Genomic DNA, 23,738 nt, shown 5'->3' on the forward strand with positions numbered 1-23,738 from the left:
CAGAACAGAACAGAATATAACAGAATATAACAGAACAGAATATAACAGAGCAGAATATAACAGAGCAGAGCAGAACAGAACAGAGCAGAACAGAACAGAACAGAGCAGAGCAGAGCAGAACAGAATATAACAGAACAGAACAGAGCAGAATATAACAGAGCAGAGCAGAACAGAACAGAGCAGAGCAGAACAGAACAGAACAGAACAGAACAGAGCAGAGCAGAACAGAACAGAGCAGAGCAGAACAGAATATAACAGAATATAACAGAACAGAACAGAATATAACAGAACAGAACAAAGCAGATCAAAGCAGAAAAGACAAAGGAAATAAGAAGTTAAATCTCTGCTCTGAATTCAACTCCAGTTCTCTTGTCTCCATGATTGATGATTGTTCTGTCAGGAAAAGGTTACATTTGTGACTTGTTTCATTGAGTCAAAAATAAAAGCCCTGTTTTCGGGACAAAGCAAGTGTTTCTATTCTGAATGAGCAACAAAACAGTCCTCTCTCCTCTCCTCTTGTCCTTCAAGGATTTCTCTCCTCAGTGGCAGCAATGTATATATATATATATATATATGTCTGAGTTGTACTGTTGAATACTGTCAGAGGGCTTTATGAGTTGTTTGTATTTCTTATTTTTCTTTTCTACAAAGGAGACTGTGGATGCTTCCCAAATAGCACCCTATTCCCTGGTCAAAAGTAGTGCACTATATTGGGAATAGGCCACCATAGGGCTCTGGTATAAAGTAGTGCACTATATAGGGAATAGGGTTCCATAGGGCTCTGGTATAAAGTAGTGCACTATATAGGTAATAGGGTTCCATAGGGCTCTGGTATAAAGAAGTGCACTATATAGGGAATAGAGTGCCATAGGGCTCTGGTATAAAGTAGTGCCTATATAGGGAATAGGGTTCCATAGGGCTCTGGTATAAAGTAGTGCGCTATATAGGTAATAGAGTGCCATAGGGCACTGGTATAAAGTAGTGCACTATATAGGGAATAGGGTTCCATAGGGCACTGGTATAAAGTAGTGCACTATAAAGGAAATTTGGGACGTGTACTGTCTTCTCCTCAATATGAACAGTGGCACACTGCATTGTACAACTCTAATTGAATATGTTGTTGAATAGATCTCTTTTTTTCCAGACAGTCAGCACAAGATGTTTTAAAATAGAAAGAGAATAACTGTAATTTAACTAAGGTGTTAAAGGATGCTAAACCTGCATGTTTAACTAATTAAAAAACTTGAACAATTATAGATTTAAAACAAAAGTGTTATTAATTAATTTGTTTATTTAGAGAGAGAGAGAGAGAGAGAGATAGGTGCGAGATGGAGACAGACAGAGAGAGAGAGAGAGAGAGAGAGAGATTAGAGAGAGAAGTGCGAGACTCACATACACCAACTGACACTCACATACACCAACTGACACCAACTGACACACATACACCAACTGACTCTCACATACACCAACTGACACCAACTGACACACATACACCAACTGACACTCACATACACCAACTAACACTCACATACACCAACTGACACCAACTGACACATACACCAACTGACACTCACATACACCAACTGACACCAACTGACACTCACATACACCAACTGACACTCACATACACCAACTGACACTCACATACACCAACGGACACTCGCATACACCAACTGACACCAACTGACACTCACATACACCAACTGACACCCACATAGACCAACTGACACCAACTGACACTCACATACACCAACTGACACACATACACCAACTGACACTCACACACACCAACTGTCACTAACTGACACTCACATACACCAACTGACACTCACATACACCAACTGACACCAACTGACACTCACATACACCAACTGACTCTCACATACACTAACTGACACTCACACACACCAACTGACACCAACTGACCCTCACATACACCAACTGACCCTCACATACACCAACTGACACACATACACCAACTGACACTCACATACACCAACTGACACCAACTGACACTCACATACACCAACTGACACCAACTGACACTCACATACACCAACTGACACCAACTGACACTCACATACACCGACTGACACCAACTGACACTCACATACACCAACTGACACTAACTGACCCTCACATACACCAACTGGCACTAACTGACACTCACATACACTAACTGACACCAACTGACACTCACATACACCAACTGGCACCAACTGACACTCACATACACTAACTGACACCAACTGACACTCACATGCACCAACTGACACTCACATACACCAACTGACACCAACTGACACTCACATACACCAACTGACACTCACATACACCAACTGACACTCACATACACCAACTGACACCAACTGACACTCACATACACCAACTGACACCAACTGACACTCACATACACTAACTGACACCAACTGACACTAACTGACACCAACTGACCCTCACTAGTGCCTGATTGACTTTGTTTATCTCCATATTATCTTTGATAAGCTACCCAGGAAAGGGCTAAGAATAGATAATGTTAATACATTATATTTACTAAAGTATGTGGACATGTGGCCACACCCGTTGCTGACAAGTGTAAAATCCAGCACACAGCCATGCAATTTCCGAAGACAAACATTTGCAGTAGAATGGCCTTACTGAAGAGCTCAGTGACTTTCAATGTGGCAGCGTCATAGGATGCCACCTTTCCAGCAAGTCAGTTTGTCAAATTTATGCCCTGCTAGAGCTGCCCTGGTCAACTGTAAGTGCTGCTATTGTGAAGTGGAAACATCTAGGAACAACAAAGGCACAGCCATGAAGTGGTAGGCCACACAAGCCGACAGAACAGGACCGCCGAGTGCTGAATCGCGTAGTGTGTAAAAATCACTACCAAGTTCCAAACTGCCTCTGGAAGCAACGTCAGCACAAGAACTGTTCGTCGGGAGCTTCATGAAATGGGTTCATTCATTACTCCAGAAAATGCATTTCCACTGCTCCAGAGTCCAATGGCAGCGAGCTTTACACCACTATAGCTGACGCTTGGCATTGCGCATGGTGATCTTAGGCTTGTGTGTGGTTGCTCGGCCATGCCAAGCGTCGAACCCAGATTCGCCGGACGAATCTGGGTTTGGCGGATGCCAGGATGACGATACCAGCCCCAATACATAGTGCCAACTGTAAAGTTTGATGTAGGAGGACTAATGGTCTGGGGCTGTTTTTCTGTTTTCCGACCCCTTAGTTCCTGAAAAGGGAAATCTTAACGCTACAGTATACAATTACATTATAGATTATTCTGTGCTTCCAACTTTGTGGCAACAGTTTGGGGAAGGCCCTTTCCTGTTTCAACATGACAATGCCCTCACGCACAAAGCCAGGTCCATACAGAAATGGTTTGTTGAGATTAGTGTGGAAGAACTTGACTGGCCTGCACAGAGTACTGACCTCAACCCCATTAAACACCTTTGGGATGAATTGGAACGCCGACTGTGAGCCAGGCCTAATCGCCCAACATCAGTGCCCGACCTCACTAACGCTCTTGTGGCTGAATAGAAGCAAGTCCCCGCAGCAATGTCCCAACATCTAGTGGAAAGCCTTCCCAGAAAAGTGGAGGCTGTTATAGCAGCAAAGGGGGGACCAACTCCATATTAATGTCCATGATTTTGGAATGAGATGTTAGATGAGCTGGTGTCCACATCCTGTTGGTCATGTAGTGTACATGTAACCTTAGAAATACATCAATAACTTGCTAACATCAGATAACATTTATATACAGGCCATCTCTGAAACACACTTAGATAATTCCTCTAATGATAAAGCAATAGCAATACCAGGATATAACATCTACAGAAAAGACAGGCATGCCTATGGGGGAGGTGTGGCTGTATATGTTCACAGCCATATTCCTGTAAAAACTTAGAGAGGATCTCATGTCAAATGTGGTGGAAGTGTTGTGGTTGCAAGTTCACCCTCCTCATCTAAAGCCTCTTCTTCTGTGGTGCTGTTACCACCAAGTGCTATTAGTCACTATTTGGATAATATGTGTGCAATGCTTGATAGTGTATGTGATGTTAACAGAGAGGTCTATTTTCTGGGTGACCTGAACATTGTCTGGTTAGCAACTAGCTGTCTTCTGAAGCATAAACTTCTAACTCTGACTAACGCCTGTCATATCACCCAGTTTATCACTAAACCAACTACAGAGCATACCAATAGTGTTGGATCTGTGGCATCCACTTGTATTAATCATATCTTCACTAATGCTGCAGAGCTTTGCTCCAAAAGCAATATCATTCACCATTGGATGTATTGACCATAGCAATATCAGTCACCATTGGATGTAGTGACCATAGCAAAATCAGTCACCATTGGATGTAGTGACCATAGCAACATCAGTCATCATTGGATGTAGTGACCATAGCAATATCAGTCACCATTGGATGTAGTGACCATAGCAATATCAGTCACCATTGGATGTATTGACCATATCAATATCAGTCACCATTGGATGTATTGACCATAGCAATATCAGTCACCATTGGATGTAGTGACCATAGCAATATCAGTCACCATTGGATGTAGTGACCATAGCAATATCAGTCACCATTGGATGTAGTGACCATAGCAACATCAGTCACCATTGGATGTAGTGACCATAGCAATATCAGTCACCATTGGATGTAGTGACCATAGCAATATCAGTCACCATTGGATGTAGTGAGTGACCATAGCAATATCAGTCACTATTGGATGTAGTGACCATAGCAATATCAGTCACCATTGGATGTAGTGACCATAGCAATATCAGTCACCATTGGATGTAGTGACCATAGCAAAATCAGTCACCATTGGATGTAGTGACCATAGCAAAATCAGTCACTATTGGATGTAGTGAGTGACCATAACAATATCAGTCACCATTGGATGTAGTGACCATAACAATATCAGTCACTATTGGATGTAGTGAGTGACCATAACAATATCAGTCACCATTGGATGTAGTGAGTGACCATAGCAATATCAGTCACCATTGGATGTAGTGAGTGACCATAGCACTGTGAGAAGAAGGAAAGCCAAAGGTTAGGCCGGAAGTAATTTATAACAAATCATACAAAATGTTTTCTCATGACTCTTTTGTTGAACATGTAAAAATGTATGTTGGTTCTGATGTGTATGAGGAAGTGGAACCAGATGCAGCACTGGAAGTATTTGGAAAATGATTTGTTCCAATTGTTGACAAGTAGCTGTTAAAACTAATCTAGCTTGAGTCTGTAGGCAGAGAGCATTGGAGTAGAATTCTATTGGCAGGGATAGCTTGAGTCTGTAGGCAGAGAGCATTGGAGTATAATTCTATTGGCAGGGATAGCTTGAGTCTGTAGGCAGAGAGCATTGGAGTAGAATTCTATTGGCAGGGATAGCTTGAGTCTGTAGGCAGAGAGCATTGGAGTAGAATTCTATTGGCAGGGATAGCTTGAGTCTGTAGGCAGAGAGCATTGGAGTAGAATTCTATTGGCAGGGATAGCTTGAGTCTGTAGGCAGAGAGCATTGGAGTAGAATTCTATTGGCAGGGATAGCTTGAGTCTGTAGGCAGAGAGCATTGGAGTAGAATTCTATTGGCAGGGATAGCTTGAGTCTGTAGGCAGAGAGCATTGGAGTATAATTCTATTGGCAGGGATAGCTTGAGTCTGTAGGCAGAGAGCATTGGAGTATAATTCTATTGGCAGGGATAGCTTGAGTCTGTAGGCAGAGAGCATTGGAGTATAATTCTATTGGCAGGGATAGCTTGAGTCTGTAGGCAGAGAGCATTGGAGTAGAATTCTATTGGCAGGGGTAGCCCAAGAGCGGTCTCTCAATCACCCCTGAATGCGCTTTTCAGATCAGTTCAGATCAGAGCGCAGAGCCGCGCGTGGGCACATTTGTTGATATTCTTTGATAGTTAGTGAGATATTAGTCCAGTTATAGAGACAGTAAATATATGTCAGCTGTGTGGAGATACTGCTTCCTACAAGAGAACAAAAACGTGTAGGCTACATTTCAAGCTGTGTTTGAAAAGCCAGTCAGGTAAAAAGCTTATGTCTTAATTGAAGGGGCAGTGTTGTATTTTGAGATACGCTTGAATATGCAAATAAGCCAATAGGCAGAGGTCTAGCTTCATTGTCTAATTCTCTGTATGTTAATAATAATACATTTTGTTTTGTAAAGTAGTTTCTTGCATCATACAACTCAATACAATGCAATTTACAGTCACCTATTTGGTCCATGGTGTTACAGACCAAGTAAAAAATCATGAATTAATGTCAAGCCCTTCATAATGTAAAAATGTTTTTAACAGTATCATGCAATGTGGGCCTTCATTGAACACCACATATAGGCTATAGCATAGAAATCATAAGATGTTTCCATGTGTAAATGTTATGTGATTTGCTCCATTGGTTTTGTTGGTAGACCTACATTATGCTCCAACAGCCACAATAGCTATTGGTTACTGTCTAAAACTGTAAGGGTTCATCCTATTGGCTACTGTCTGTAACTGTAAGGGTTCAGCCTATTGGCTACTGTCTAAAACTGTAAGGGTTCATCCTATTGGCTACTGTCTATAACTGTAAGGGTTCAGCCTATTGGCTACTGTCTAAAACTGTAAGGGTTCATCCTATTGGCTACTGTCTATAACTGTAAGGGTTCAGCCTATTGGCTACTGTCTAAAACTCTAAGGGTTCAGCCTATTGGCTACTGTCTAAGACTAAGGGTTCAGCCTATTGGCTACTGTCTGTAACTGTAAGGGTACAGCCTATTGGCTACTGTCTATAACTGTAAGGGTTCAGCCTATTGGTTACTGTCTAAAACTGTAAGGGTACAGCCTATTGGTTACTGTCTATAACTGTAAGGGCTCAGCCTATTGGCTACTGTCTATAACTGTAAGGGTTCAGCCTATTGGCTACTGTCTAAAACTGTAAGGGTTCAGCCTATTGGCTACTGTCTATAACTGTAAGGGTTCAGCCTATTGGTTACTGTCTAAAACTGTAAGGGTTCAGCCTATTGGCTACTGTCTAAAACTGTAAGGGTTCAGCCTATTGGCTACTGTCTATAACTGTAAGGGTTTAGCCTATTGGTTACTGTCTATAACTGTAAGGGTTCAGCCTATTGGCTACTGTCTATAACTGTAAGGGTTCAGCCTATTGGCTACTGTCTATAACTGTAAGGGTTCAGCCTATTGGCTACTGTCTATAACTGTAAGGGTTCAGCCTATTGGTTACTGTCTATAACTGTAAGGGTACAGCCTATTGGCTACTGTCTATAACTGTAAGGGTTCAGCCTATTGGCTACTGTCTATAACTGTAAGGGTTCAGCCTATTGGTTACTGTCTATAACTGTAAGGGTTCAGCCTATTGGCTACTGTCTATAACTGTAAGGGTTCAGCCTATTGGCTACTGTCTATAACTGTAAGGGTTCAGCCTATTGGCTACTGTCTATAACTGTAAGGGTTCAGCCTATTGGCTACTGTCTATAACTGTAAGGGTTCAGCCTATTGGCTACTGTCTATAACTGTAAGGGTACAGCCTATTGGCTACTGTCTATAACTGTAAGGGTTCAGCCTATTGGCTACTGTCTATAACTGTAAGGGTACAGCCTATTGGTTACTGTCTATAACTGTAAGGGTTCAGCCTATTGGTTACTGTCTATAACTGTAAGGGTTCAGCCTATTGGCTACTGTCTATAACTGTAAGGGTTCAGCCTATTGGTTACTGTCTATAACTGTAAGGGTACAGCCTATTGGCTACTGTCTATAACTGTAAGGGTACAGCCTATTGGTTACTGTCTACAACTGTAAGGGTACAGCCTATTGGCTACTGTCTATAACTGTAAGGGTTCAGCCCATTGGCTACTGTCTATAACTGTAAGGGTTCAGCCTATTGGTTACTGTCTATAACTGTAAGGGTTCAGCCTATTGGCTACTGTCTATAACTGTAAGGGTTCAGCCTATTGGCTACTGTCTATAACTGTAAGGGTTCAGCATATTGGCTACTGTCTATAACTGTAAGGGTTCAGCCTATTGGTTACTGTCTATAACTGTAAGGGTTCAGCCTATTGGTTACTGTCTATAACTGTAAGGGTTCAGCCTATTGGCTACTGTCTATAACTGTAAGGGTTCAGCCTATTGGTTACTGTCTATAACTGTAAGGGTTCAGCCTATTGGTTACTGTCTATAACTGTAAGGGTTCAGCCTATTGGCTACTGTCTATAACTGTAAGGGTTCAGCCTATTGGCTACTGTCTATAACTGTAAGGGTTCAGCCTATTGGTTACTGTCTATAACTGTAAGGGTTCAGCCTATTGGCTACTGTCTATAACTGTAAGGGTTCAGCCTATTGGCTACTGTCTATAACTGTAAGGGTTCAGCCTATTGGTTACTGTCTATAACTGTAAGGGTTCAGCCTATTGGCTACTGTCTATAACTGTAAGGGTTCAGCCTATTGGTTACTGTCTAAAACTGTAAGGGTTCAGCCTATTGGCTACTGTCTATAACTGTAAGGGTTCAGCCTATTGGTTACTGTCTAAAACTGTAAGGGTTCAGCCTATTGGCTACTGTCTATAACTGTAAGGGTACAGCCTATTGGCTACTGTCTATAACTGTAAGGGTTCAGCCTATTGGCTACTGTCTATAACTGTAAGGGTACAGCCTATTGGCTACTGTCTATAACTGTAAGGGGTCAGCCTATTGGCTACTGTCAATAACTGTACGGGTTCAGCCTATTGGTTACTGTCTAAAACTGTAAGGGTACAGCCTATTGGCTACTGTCTATAACTGTAAGGGTACAGCCTATTGGCTACTGTCTATAACTGTAAGGGTTCAGCCTATTGGCTACTGTCTATAACTGTAAGGGTTCAGCCTATTGGCTACTGTCTATAACTGTAAGGGTTCAGCCTATTGGCTACTGTCTATAACTGTAAGGGTTCAGCCTATTGGCTACTGTCTATAACTGTAAGGGTTCAGCCTATTGGCTACTGTCTATAACTGTAAGGGTTCAGCCTATTGGTTACTGTCTATAACTGTAAGGGTTCAGCCTATTGGCTACTGTCTATAACTGTAAGGGTTCAGCCTATTGGTTACTGTCTATAACTGTAAGGGTTCAGCCTATTGGTTACTGTCTATAACTGTAAGGTTTCAGCCTATTGGTTACTGTCTATAACTGTAAGGGTTCAGCCTATTGGCTACTGTCTATAACTGTAAGGGTTCAGCCTATTGGTTACTGTCTATAACTGTAAGGGTTCAGCCTATTGGTTACTGTCTATAACTGTAAGGGTTCAGCCTATTGGTTACTGTCTATAACTGTAAGGGTTCAGCCTATTGGTTACTGTCTATAACTGTAAGGGTTCAGCCTATTGGCTACTGTCTATAACTGTACGGGTTCAGCCTATTGGCTACTGCCTATAACTGTACGGGTTCAGCCTATTGGCTACTGTCTATAACTGTAAGGGTTCAGCCTATTGGTTACTGTCTATAAGCCTCAGTGTTCACCGGAAACGCGCGCCAGAAGTTGCAAGATCACAAGATCTACAATTTGCTCAAGAAATTAGGGGGAACACTGCTTTGGAGAACCTTAACTGATACCATAGGCAGAAAACCCAATTCATCTCCATCGTTTATTGAAGTTAATGGGTCATTTATAACAGAACCTTTGGATTTTGCCAATCGTTTATCAACGACTATTCCCTCGTAAACACAGAAGTGAAACGACAACATTGAACAGTGAACCGTCGTATCTTTGTTTGAAAGATCTAGTAATGAAAGTGAAGGATTGATGTTTTGAATTTGAATTTACTACGTAGAGTGGATGATTCCACACTCTACGTGTCAGCACCCAAAGCCAATGAGCTCACTGATATTCTAAATAAGATATTACAATCAGTATCAGAATGGGTGATTCATAATGAACTGGTCTCAGATACATCTGAAACATAAAGCATTGGTTCATAACATTCTCTAAGACCCACTGTAAAACTCAACTGGAGATGGGTTTAATGGGCGTGACCGCTGACCAAATTGAGGAAGTTAAACTCCTAGGTAGAACATCGGATGGGAAATGATCGTCGTCAAGTCATATTGACAAAGTTGTTGTGAAGATGGAAAGGGGGGTTGTCTGTTATTAAAAAAATATATGTTTTCGTTTTTGACACAATCAACGGTACTTGTTGTTAAGCCTCTGATCTTCTCCCATCTTGATTACAGTCTGGTGACATGGTCAGGTGCAGCGATGAAAGACTGTAGTTGGCTCAAAACAGAGCAAGAACATCTTGCCCTCACCTGCACACACAGAACTAACATCGACAACATACTGTACATGATAGTGTTTCCTGGTTGAGGATTGACCAGAGATGAACTGCTTATCTTCTAGGTTTTTTTAAATGAGAATTATTAATGTGACGACCATTCCAGATTGTCTGCGTTATTAAATATCACACAGCTCAGACACCCGTAAATACCCTCACAAGACATGCCACCAGGGGTCTCTTCAGACACCCGCACATACCCTCACATGACATGCCACCAGGGGTCTCTTCAGACACCCGTACATACCCTCACAAGACTTGCCACCAGGGGTCTCTTCACAATCCCCCAAGTCCATAAGGAGTTCATGGCAATGCACAGTAATATACAGAGCCATGAACTCCCACCCATCTACAATTACTCAAGTAAATAGCAAAATGACATGGGGAAAAAATGAATTAAACAATGTCTAATTGATCACAGGTACTGTGAAATGGCACACACACACAAACAGACACACACATACTAACACACACACTCCCTAATACACACAATCTACACACACATTATTATTTAGTTGTTTTGTTTGTACACAGACACACACACACATACACTCATACAGCATTAAGAAGCAAAACACAGCCATGCATTAAGTATCCAATATCCAGACAATACGTGAATCCACTGCTTTGGTAAACATCGTCTATGAATCAGGCAGCTGTGTGTAATATTATTGTATATTATGCATTATAGATCATTAAAGGCTTTTCTGCAGCGATATTGGCTTTTAATAAGGAACTGTCACATCATCCATCTCTATGATGGATATACTGGAGGTGGAGTGCTATAACACCTTCGTAATGGTGTCATAACACTGACATAGGAATGACATAGCTTCTCATCATGGTCAGTGTCTGTATTAATCAGTGTGTTCCATGGAGACATAGTAGTGACCTCGGGGATGGCAGGAGGAACAAATGGAGCCCTGTTCCCTATAGAGTGCACTACTTTTGAAAAGGGCCCATAGGGAATAGAAGGCCATTTTGCACTCAGCCTCAGTGATCATCATGTATCCTCTCCTCTCCTCCCTCCTCTCCTCTCCTCTCCTCCCCTCTCCTCTCCTCTCCTCTCCTCCTCTCCTCTCCTCCCCTCTCCTCTCCTCTCCTCTCCTCCTCTCCTCTCCTCTCCTCCCTCCTCTCCTCTCCTCTCCTCTCCTCTCCTCCCTCCTCTCCTCTCCTCTCCTCTCCTCTCCCTCTCCTCTCCTCTCCTCTCCTCTCCTCTCATTGGTCGGGTTCATTATGAAGACCATGCGATGCTCTATATGATCAAAATGGCACCTTATTCCCTATATAGCACACTGCTTAAGACCAGAGCACTGTGGGTTATGTAGACCAGAGCACTATGGGCCCTATAGACCAGAGCAGTATGGGGTATACCAACCAGAGCACTATGGGTTATATAGACCAGAGCACTATGGTTAAATAGACCAGAGCCTATTGGGTATATAGACCAGAGCACTATGGGTTATATAGATTAGAGCACTATGGGGTATACCAACCAGAGCACTATGGGTTATATAGACCAGAGCACTATGGGCCCTATAGATAACATCACTATGGACCCTATAGACCAGAGCACTATGGGTAATATAGACCAGAGTACTGTTGGTTATTTAGACCAGAGCACTGTGGGTTATATAGACTAGAGCACTATGTTCCTTATAGACCAGAGCACTATGGGTTATATAGACCAGAGCACTGTGGGTTATATAGACCAGAGCACTATGGGTTATATAGACCAGAGCACGATGGGCCTTATAGACCAGATCACTATGGGCCCTATAGACCAGAGCACTATGGGCCCTGTAGACCAGAGCACTATGGGCCCTGTAGACCAGAGCACTATGGGTTATATAGACCAGAGCACAATGGGTTATATAGACCAGAGCACTATGGGCCCTACAGACCAGAGCAGTATGGGTTATATAGACCAGAGCACTTTGGGCCCTATAGACCAGAGCACTATGGGCCCTACAGACCAGAGCACTATGGGCCCTATGGATCAGAGCACTATGGGCCCTGTAGACCAGAGCACTATGGGCCCTGTAGACCAGAGCACTATGGGTTATATAGACCAGAGCACAATGGGCCCTACAGACCAGAGCACTATGGGCCCTACAGACCAGAGCACTATGGGCCCTACAGACCAGAGCACTATTGGCCCTATGGACCAGAGCACTATGTGCCCTGTAGACCAGAGCACTATGGGTTATATAGACCAGAGCACTATGGGTTACATAGACCAGATCACTATGGGTTATATAGACCAGAGCACTATGGGTTATATAGACCAGAGCACTATGGGTTATATAGACCAGAGCACTATGGGTTATATAGACCAGAGCACTATGGGTTATATAGACCAGAGCACTATGGGTTATATAGACCAGAGCACTATGGGTTATATAGACCAGAGCACTATGGGCCCTGTAGACCAGAGCACTATGGGCCCTGTAGACCAGAGCACTATGGGCCCTACAGACCAGAGCACTATGGGCCCTACAGACCAGAGCACTATGGGCCCTATGGACCAGAGCACTATGGGTTATATAGACCAGAGCACTATGGGTTATATAGACCAGAGCACTGTGGGCCCTACAGACCAGGGCACTATGGGTTATATAGACCAGAGTACTATGGGTTATATAGACCAGAGCACTGTGGGCCCTACAGACCAGGGCACTATGGGTTATATAGACCAGAGTACTATGGGTTATATAGACCAGAGCACTGTGGGCCCTACAGACCAGGGCACTATGGGTTATATAGACCAGAGTACTATGGGTTATATAGACCAGAGCACTATGTGCCCTGTAGACCAGATCACTATGGGCCCTACAGACCAGAGCACTATGGGTTATATAGACCAGAGCACTATGGGTTATATAGACCAGAGCACTGTGGGCCCTATGGACCAGAGCACTATGGGTTATATAGACCAGAGCACTATGGGTTATATAGACCAGAGAACTATGGGTTATATAGACCAGAGCACTATGGGGTATATAGACCAGAGCACTATGGGCCCTATAGACCAGAGCACTATGGGGTATATAGACCAGAGCACTATCGGGTATATAGACCAGAGCACTGTGGGCCCTATGGACCAGATCACTATGGGTTATATAGACCAGAGCACTATGGGCCCTATAGACCAGAGCACTGTGGGCCCTATGGACCAGATCCCTATGGGTTATATAGGGAATACGGGGCCATTTGAGACTCAGGTTCTTCCTCTCTCTCACCGTGGCACTTGCTCTTCCTGCATGTCAACGAAGTCTGCCATGAGACTCATTCTCTCTCTTTCTATCACCGTGGCGCTTCCTCTGCTCGCATGTCAACGAAGTCTGCTAAGGCACTGCAGATTTGTCAAACTAATGAAAATGGCGACCAGCGAAGGTCAGCGGTGTCACACGGTGATGGAGAGGTGAACGTCAGGTGACTACATTAAACAGAGATTCAGGTTGGTGGGAAGAGACAGCCTGGAGGATATTGATTGACTTAGCCCCTGAGAGGGAGAGAGAGAGACAGAGACAGAGAGAGACGGAGGGAGAGCAAGAGAGAGACAGACAGACAGACAGACAGACAGACAGACAGACAGACAGACAGACAGACAGGGAGGGAGGGAGGGAGGGAGGGAGGGAGGGAGGGAGGGAGGGAGGGAGGGAGGGAGGGAGGGAGGGAGGAAGGGAGGGGAGGGGAGGGAGGGAGGGAGGGAGGGAGGGAGGGAGGGAGGGAGGGAATGTGAGTGTGAGACAAGAGATAGAGAGAGATACCACTGCACAACAGCAGAACCTGAGACAGAGCTGTATTTCCTGATAAAATGTCAAAATATAAAACAATTAGAGAGTGTCACTTCCCCAAATGTGAAGCCCTTATTCAAGGTTTCAAAGACGTCTCTGATGAGGATAGACTCCCCTTCCTGTTGGGGGAGGACGCAGAGAGCTGTGGGTTGGCAGCGCACTACATTGCTGCCTGCCATAAGATGAGGGACAGTGTCTGACAGACCAATCAACCTGCACATGTCCTCTACTGTATAATTATTGTTATTGTTGAATGTATGGTTATTTTGACCCTTGGTTATTGTTGTTACTGTTGTCCTGTTGACAATTTTGATTGTTATTATTTTCATATTGTAAATATCAAAAGTAAGCTTTGGCAATATGTACATTGTTACGTCATGCCAATAAAGCAAATTGAATTGAATTGAAAATTGAGAAGAGAGAGCACAAGGACATGAGGGTTTGTTGCACTAGAAGTCTCTTTCAGGAAATGATCAGACGGACAACAGATTATGGCTGGTGTTGGAGATGGAAGTGGAGATGGTGATCGAGAGAGAGAATAAGAGCAAAAAGAAAGAGAGGGGTAGAGAGAGAGATGGAAAGGGGTAGCGAGAGAGAGAGAGGGGTAGAGAGAGAGAGAGAGGGGTAGAGAGAGAGGTGGAAAGGGGTAGCGAGAGAGAGAGAGGGGTAGAGAGAGAGATGGAAAGGGGTAGCGATAGAGAGAGGGGTAGAGAGAGATGGGTAGAGAGAGAGATGGTGAGAGAAGAGAGGGGCTGAGAGGGAGGTGGAAAGGGGTAGCGATAGAGAGAGGGGTAGAGAGAGAGATGGAAAGGGGTAGCGATAGAGAGAGGGGTAGAGAGAGATGGGTAGAGAGAGAGATGGTGAGAGAAGAGAGGGGCTGAGAGGGAGGTGGAAAGGGGTAGCGATAGAGAGAGGGGTAGAGAGAGAGATGGAAAGGGGTAGCGATAGAGAGAGGGGTAGAGAGAGATGGGTAGAGAGAGAGATGGTGAGAGAAGAGAGGGGTAGAGAGGGAGGTGGAAAGGGGTAGCGATAGAGAGAGAGAGAGGAGTAGAGAGAGAGATGGAAAGGGGTAGCGAGAGAGAGAGGGGTAGAGAGAGAGAGAGAGGGGTAGAGAGAGAGATGGTGAGAGAAGAGAGGGGTAGAGAGAGAGAGAGGGGTAGAGAGAGAGATGGTGAGAGAAGAGAGGGGTAGAGAGAAAGAGAGGGGTAGAGAGAGAGAGATGGTGAGAGAAGAGAGGGGTGGTAGTAGGTAGTAGTGGAGGTGGGGAGAGAAGAGAGGGGTAGAGAGAGAGAGATGGTGAGAGAAGAGAGGGGTGGAGAGAGAGAGAGAGAGGGGTAGAGAGAGAGGGGGGGTAGTAGGTAGTAGTGGAGGTGGGGAGAGAAGAGAGGGGTGGTAGTAGGTAGTAGTGGAGGTAGTGAGAGAAGAGAGGGGTGGTAGTAGGTAGTAGTGGAGGTGGGGAGAGAAGAGAGGGGTGGTAGTAGGTAGTAGTGGAGGTGGGGAGAGAAGAGAGGGGTGGTAGTAGGTAGTAGTGGAGGTGGGGAGAGAAGAGAGGGGTGGTAGTAGGTAGTAGTGGAGGTGGGGAGAGAAGAGAGGGGTAGAGAGAGAGAGATGGTGAGAGAAGAGAGGGGTGGAGAGAGAGAGAGAGAGGGGTAGAGAGAGAGGGGGGGTAGTAGGTAGTAGTGGAGGTGGGGAGAGAAGAGAGGGGTGGTAGTAGGTAGTAGTGGAGGTGGGGAGGAGAGAAGGAGGGGTGGGTAGTAGGTAGTAGTGGAGGTGGGGAGAGAAGAGAGGGGTGGTAGTAGGTAGTAGTGGAGGTGGGGAGAGAAGAGAGGGGTGGTAGTAGGTAGTAGTGGAGGTGGGGAGAGAAGAGAGGGGTGGTAGTAGGTAGTAGTGGATGGTGGGGAGAGAAGAGAGGGGGTGTAGTAGGTAGTAGTGGAGGTGGGGAGAGAAGAGAGGGGTGGTAGTAGGTAGTAGTGGAGGTGGGAGAGAAGAGAGGGGTGGTAGTGGGTAGTAGTGGAGGTGGGGAGAGAAGAGAGGGGTGGTAGTAGGTAGTAGTGGAGGTAGGGAGAGAAGAGAGGGGTTGGTAGTAGGTAGTAGTGGAGGTGGGGAGAGAAGAGCGGGGTGGTAGTAGGTAGTAGTGGAGGTGGGGAGAGAAGAGAGGGGTGGTAGTAGGTAGTAGTGGAGGTGGGGAGAGAAGAGAGGGGTGGTAGTAGGTAGTAGTGGAGGTAGTGAGAGAAGAGAGGGGTGGTAGTAGGTAGTAGTGGAGGTGGGGAGAGAAGAGAGGGGTGGTAGTAGGTAGTAGTGGAGGTGGGGAGAGAAGAGAGGGGTGGTAGTAGGTAGTAGTGGAGGTAGTGAGAGAAGAGAGGGGTGGTAGTAGGTAGTAGTGGAGGTGGGGAGAGAAGAGAGGGGTGGTAGTAGGTAGTAGTGGAGGTGGGAGAGAAGAGAGGGGTGGTAGTAGGTAGTAGTGGAGGTGGGGAGAGAAGAGAGGGGTGGTAGTAGGTAGTAGTGGAGGTGGTGAGAGAAGAGAGGGGGTGGTAGTAGGTAGTAGTGGAGGTGGGGAGAGAAGCGAGGGGTGGTAGTAGGTAGTAGTGGAGGTGGGGAGAGAAGAGAGGGGTGGTAGTAGGTAGTAGTGGAGGTGGGGAGAGAAGAGAGGGGTGTGGTAGTAGGTAGTAGTGGAGGTGGGGAGAGAAGAGAGGGGTGGTAGTAGGTAGTAGTGGAGGTGGGGAGAGAAGAGAGGGGTGGTAGTAGGTAGTAGTGGAGGTGGGGAGAGAGAGAGGGGTGGTAGTAGGTAGTAGTGGAGGTGGGGAGAGAAGCGCGGGGTGGTAGTAGGTAGTAGTGGAGTGGGAGAGAAGAGAGGGGTGGTAGTAGGTAGTAGTGGAGTAGGTGGGAGAGAAGAGAGGGGTGGTAGTAGGTAGTAGTGGATGGTAGGGAGAGAAGACGAGGGGGGTTGGTAGTATGGTAGTAGTGGAGGTAGGGGATGAAGAGGGGGGTGGTAGTAGGTAGTCGTGGAGGGGGGGGGAGAAGAGAGGGGTGGTAGTAGGTAGTAGTGGAGGTGGGGAGAGAAGAGAGGGGGGGTAGTAGGTAGTAGTGGAGGTGGGGAGAGAAGAGAGGGGTGGTAGTAGGTAGTAGTGGAGGTAGTGAGAGAAGAGAGGGGTGGTAGTAGGTAGTAGTGGAGGTGGGTGAGAGAAGAGAGGGGTGGTAGTAGGTAGTAGTGGAGGTGGGGAGAGAAGAGAGGGGTGGTAGTAGGTAGTAGTGGAGGGGGGGAGAGAAGAGAGGGGTGGTAGTAGGTAGTAGTGGAGGTGGGGAGAGAAGAGAGGGGTGGTAGTAGGTAGTAGTGGAGGTAGGGAGAGAAGAGAGGGGTGGTAGTAGGTAGTAGTGGAGGTGGGGATAGAAGAGAGGGGTGGTAGTAGGTAGTAGTGGAGGTAGTGAGAGAAGAGAGGGGTGGTAGTAGGTAGTAGTGGAGGTGGGGAGAGAAGAGAGGGGTGGTAGTAGGTAGTAGTGGAGGTGGTGAGAGTAGAAGAGAGGTGTGGGTAGTAGGTAGTAGTGGAGGTGGGGAGAGAAGAGAGGGGTGGTAGTAGGTAGTAGTGGAGGTGGGGAGAGAAGAGAGGGGTGGTAGTAGGTAGTAGTGGAGGTAGTGAGAGAAGAGAGGGGTGGTAGTAGGTAGTAGTGGAGGTGGGGAGAGAAGAGAGGGGTGGTAGTAGGTAGTAGTGGAGGTAGTGAGAGAAGAGAGGGGTGGTAGTGGGTAGTAGTGGAGGTGGGGAGAGAAGAGAGGGGTGGTAGTAGGTAGTAGTGGAGGTGGGGAGAGAAGAGAGGGGTGGTAGTAGGTAGTAGTGGAGGTGGGGAGAGAAGAGAGGGGTGGTAGTAGGTAGTAGTGGAGGTGGGGAGAGAAGAGAGGGGTGGTAGTAGGTAGTAGTGGAGGTGGGGAGAGAAGAGAGGGGTGGTAGTAGGTAGTAGTGGAGGTGGGGAGGAGAAGAGAGGGGTGGTAGTAGGTAGTAGTAGTGGAGGGTGGGAGAGAAGAGAGGGGTGGTAGTAGGTAGTAGTGGAGGTGGGGAGAGAAGAGAGGGGTGGTAGTAGGTAGTAGTGGAGGTAGTGAGAGAAGAGAGGGGTGGTAGTAGGTAGTAGTGGAGGTAGTGAGAGAAGAGAGGGGTGGTAGTAGGTAGTAGTGGAGGTGGGGAGAGAAGAGAGGGGTGGTAGTAGGTAGTAGTGGAGGTGGGGAGAGAAGAGAGGGGTGGTAGTAGGTAGTAGTGGAGGTGGTGAGAGTAGAGAGGGGTGGTAGTAGGTAGTAGTGGAGGTAGTGAGAGAAGAGAGGGGTGGTAGTAGGTAGTAGTGGAGGTGGGGAGAGAAGAGAGGGGTGGTAGTAGGTAGTAGTGGAGGTGGGGAGAGAAGAGAGGGGTGGTAGTAGGTAGTAGTGGAGGTGGGGAGAGAAGAGAGGGGTGGTAGTAGGTAGTAGTGGAGGTGGTGAGAGTAGAGAGGGGTGGTAGTAGGTAGTAGTGGAGGGTAGTGAGAGAAGAGAGGGGTGGTAGTAGGTAGTAGTGGAGGTGGGGAGAGAAGAGAGGGGTGGTAGTAGGTAGTAGTGGAGGTGGGGAGAGAAGAGAGGGGTGGTAGTAGGTAGTAGTGGAGGTAGGGAGAGAAGAGAGGGGTGGTAGTAGGTAGTAGTGGAGGTGGGGAGAGAAGAGAGGGGTGGTAGTAGGTAGTAGTGGAGGTGGGGAGAGAAGAGAGGGGTGGTAGTAGGTAGTAGTGGAGGTGGGGAGAGAAGAGATGTGTGGTAGTAGGTAGTAGTGGAGGTGGTGGACTATGAACTCAGACTATTTGTGATCCCAAATAGCACCCCTTTTCCCTAAGTAGTGCACTACTTTTGACCAGGGACTCATCACACCAAAGGGTAAAAGGATGTAATTTACGGGCCATTTGGACCGCATACTAGAATACTAGCAGGTGTCCAGTTGCAGTGTGTAAATGCCCTGTACTGTGGTGAATGGAGAGATAGAGGGATGGAGGGATGGAGAGATGGAGGTATGGAGGGATGGAGGGATGGAGGGATGGAGGTATGGAGGGATGGAGGTATGGAGAGATGGAGGGATGGAGGGATGGAGGGATGGAGGGATGGAGGTATGGAGAGATGGAGGGATGGAGAGATGGAGGGATGGAGAGATGGAGGGATGGAGAGATGGAGGGATGGAGGGATGGAGGGATGGAGAGATGGAGGGATGGAGGGATGGAGGGATGGAGGGATGGAGGGATGGAGGTATGGAGAGATGGAGGGATGGAGAGATGGAGGGATGGAGAGATGGAGGGATGGAGGGATGGAGGGATGGAGAGATGGAGGGATGGAGGGATGGAGAGATGGAGAGATGGAGAGATGGAGAGATGGAGGGATGGAGGGATGGAGAGATGGAGGGATGGAGGGATGGAGAGATGGAGAGATGGAGGGATGGAGAGATGGAGGGATGGAGAGATGGAGAGATGGAGAGATGGAGGGATGTAGAGATGGAGGGATGGATAAAGTAATGGAAGAGTGACCTTTGAGTGAAGAAAGAAACGATCTGGTCTGAGGAGGAGGCGATTGGCTGTGCTTGGTGTCTGACCGTGATGAATGGTGAACCATCCCAATCTGAGGAAACGGAGGGGGCACGACATCGACGTCCACTCTCTCCCCGACTCGGCTTCTATATCACTTAACGGCAGACGCAGCGCAGCGCAAAGCACGGGGGGGTTTGGGGGGTGAAGGTGCTTGTCTGTTCCATCTTTCCCAAGGGGGTTTGGAGACAAGCCATTTGTCAAAGTTTGTCATCGGCTCGGAGGTTACCTTTCCTCTCTGATAGAACATGATGGTGAGGTGGAGAGAGGGATGAGGATGGGGGGGGGTTCATTTGCTGTCTGTATATAAAACATCCATCACCCATCAGACATTACATGTCACCAAACCAGGCAAATCTAATGATCTGATCTTGAAGAAGAGGAGGAGGAAGGTGATGGAGAGATGGAGGAGAGGAGGGAACATCAGTTGTGAAAGGATGAGTGTGAAGTTTAGCCAACTGGTGTTACAGGTTTTAAGGTGTGTGTTGCTAGAGGCATCATACCATGGTTACACTGGAATGCTGAAAGAATCAATTCAACTACAATTTAAACTACAGTAACTGCTGTATTGGGAAAGATATACATTACAGTACAGGTGTTAGACTGAACGCTAAAACTGCATTCTAATATACATACAGTTCATTCGGAAAGTATTCAGACCCTTGACTTAATAATCTACATTTTGTTACGTTGCAGCCTTATTCTAAAATGTATTAAATACATTTTCCCCCTCATTAATCTACACACAATACCACATAATGATAAAGCAAAAACAGATTGTTAGAATTTTTTGCAAATGCATAATTTCTTTAAAACTGAAAAATCACATTTACATAAGTTTTCAGACCCTTTTCTAAGTACTTTGTTGAACCACCTTTGGCAGTGATTACAGCAGTGATTACAGCAGTGATTACAGCAGTGATTACAGCAGTGATTACATTTCTTCACTCAAAGGTCACTCTTCCATTACTTTATCCATCCCTCCATCTGTCCATCTCTCCATCCCTCCATCTCTCCATCCCTCCATGTTCAATCGGGTTCAAGTCCGGGCTCTGGCTGGGCCACTCGATCGGGTTCAAGTCCGGGCTCTGGCTGGGGCGAAGTCACTCCTGCGTTGCCTTGGCTGTGTGCTTAGGGTCGCTGTCCTGTTGGAAAGTGAACCTTCACCCCAGTCTGAGGTCCTGAGAGCTCTGGAGCAGGTTTTCATTAAGAATCTCTCAGTACTTTGCTTTATTCATCTTTCCCTCGATCCTGAGTAGTCTCAAACGTCCCTGCTGCTGAAAAACATCCCCACAGCGTGACGCTGCCGTAACCATGCTTCACCGTAGGGATGGTGCCAGGTTTCTTCCAGATGTGGCGCTTGACATTCAGGCCAAAGAGTTCAATCTTGATTTCATCAGACCAGAGAATCTTGTTTCTCATGGTCAGAGTCCTTTAGGTGCCTTTTGGCAAACTCCAAGCAGGCTGTCATGTGCCTTTTACTGAAGAGTGGCTTCCGTCTGGCCACTCTACCATAAAGGCCTGATTGGTAGAGTGCTGCAGAGATGGTTGTCCTTCTGGAAGGTCCTCCCATCTCCACAGAGGAACTCTGGAGCAGTGTTAGAGTGACCATCGGTTTCTTCGTCAACTTTATGAAAGTGCTAGCTACTGCCCTCATTCAATGCCATTTTGACTATGCTAGTACTTCCTGGTTTGGGAGCTTATCTAAACATATGAAGGGGAAGCTCCAGATAGCCCAGAATAAGTTGATCAGGGTAGTATTGAAGGTGAGTCCACGTACTCACATAGGCAGGAGCTGCTTTCAGGAACTAAACTGGCTGCCTGTTGAGGCTAGGGTGTCTCAGATTAGACAGGGTTTGGTTTACAGGAGTATTTATGGTCCTGCGCCCAGATATCTAAGTGATTACTTTCCTCGTGTTAGGGATGCACACAATCACAACACCAGATCAGGTGTTGCTGATGTGTGTTTATACAGGTTCAGGAGTAATGCTGGGAAAGGTACTTTCTTGTATACTGGAGCCTCAGAATGGAATGAGTTTCCTCTGCCTATAAAAACAACGTTCTCTCTGGACAGCTTTAAAAATAAAGTTAAAACATGTTTGACGTCCTCTGTGCCCATATGAATAACCCCTATATGATGAAACTGGAATGATGAGATAGATGTTCTTCTTCTATGTTTTTGTTTTATTATTTCACTGCCATACTGTGTTCGGTCTTGTCTAGCCATCTTGTCTCAAGAGGACCACAATGGAAATAAGTCCCAGAATTCATTATGTGTTATCCTCGATGATTTTATTCATGAGCATGTATGGCTTTTTCAAGTTTTATGTGTGCTTGTTTTTTTTTAAATGGTGGAATGAATAAACTACACTAAAGTAAAATCCCTGACCAAGGCCCTTCTCCCCCGGTTGCTCAGTTTGGTCAGGTGGCCAGCTCTAAAAAGAGTCTCGGTGGTACCAAACTTCTTCCATTTAAGAAAGATGGAGGCCGCTGTGTCCTTGAGGATCTTCAATGCTGCAGAAATGTTTTGCTACCCTTCCCCAGATCTGTGCCTTGACACAATCCTGTCTCGGAGCTCTACGGAAAATTCCTTCGACCTCATGGCTTGGTTTTTGCTCTGACTTGCACTGTCAACTGTGGGACCTTATATAGACAAGTGTGTGCCTTTCCAAATCATGTCCAATCAATTGAATTTACCACAGAGGAACTCCAATCAAGTTGTAGAAACATCTCAAGGATAATCGATGGAAACAGGATGCACCTGAGTTCAATTTCGAGTCTCATATCAAAGGGTCTGAATATTTATGTAAACAAGGTATTTCCTTTTTAATTTGTATTAAATGTAAAAAATTTCGAAAAATTTGTTTTCAATTTGTCGATATGGGGTATTGTGTGTAAATTGATGAGGATATTTATTTATTTAATCCATTTTAGAATAAGGCTGTCTCGTCCATTTTTGAAGGGAAAAAGTCAAGGGGTCTGAATACCTTCCGAATGCACTGTAATTGCTGCATTTTCCAAAACGGTAGCTAAATGCTAACCGTTTCATAATACATAAGTGTGGTATTAAGACATGTTGCCTTTGAAAAAATATATATTTTAAAAAAAAGTAAAATAAGTGCTAGTGGCCACTGTCATGAGCTGCTGTTCAACATGACCTATCCCTCAGAAGCTTGGTGCCGCTCTCTGACGCTGGTCCACCGACTTTGTTTTTACTGAGAGACAGAATAAGAGTCCCAAATGGCACCCTATTGTCTTTATAGTGCACTATCCCATAGAGTTCTGGTTAAAAGTAGTGCACTATATAGGGTATAGGGTGCCGTTTGTGAGGTAATCGGAAATGTCCCCTGGAAGGTGCGGAGCGGCGAAGAGAAGAGAAACTGTCGAAACAGATTTGTGGACAGGATTGAGCCGGGGTCTATGGATGGGTGACATGACTCTAAGGGTCGCTAAGCAATACTGACATCCCGTCGCGTTACCGTGTCAACAATGACACTTCTACAAGGCCATTACATCTAACTGGATTGGCTTCCAAAATAGTGTACCCTATTTCCCTATGTAGTGCACTACTTTTGACCAGGGCTCCTAGGGAAACCATTGGGTTCTGGTCAAAGTAGTGCACTAACTAGGGAAAAGGGTGCCAGGGCTCCTAGGGAACGCATTGGGCTCTGGTCAAAAGTAGTGCACTAACTAGGGAATAGTGTGCCAGGGCTTCTAGGGAACACATTGGGCTCTGGTCAAAAGTAGTGCACTAACTAGGGAATAGTGTGCCAGGGCTTCTAGGGAACACATTGGGCTCTGGTCAAAAGTAGTGCACTAACTAGTAGTGCACTAACCTCTGTCTCAGTATGTGTAGCCCGTGTATCTGATGCTGTCTGGAACAAAAGAGTATGACACGTTGCCACCGTAGCATCTGATTGACTGATGACAGCCTCCCTTCATAAAACAATCATTAAGTAATCAGCCAATCAGTGTTGAGCTGAGCTCAACTGTGGGCTGTCCTGGTGCATCAAAACGCCCCCAAAGGGAAACCTGTTGG

Source organism: Salmo trutta, chromosome 39 (genome assembly GCF_901001165.1).
Source record: "Salmo trutta chromosome 39, fSalTru1.1, whole genome shotgun sequence".
Taxonomy (NCBI): domain Eukaryota; kingdom Metazoa; phylum Chordata; class Actinopteri; order Salmoniformes; family Salmonidae; genus Salmo; species Salmo trutta.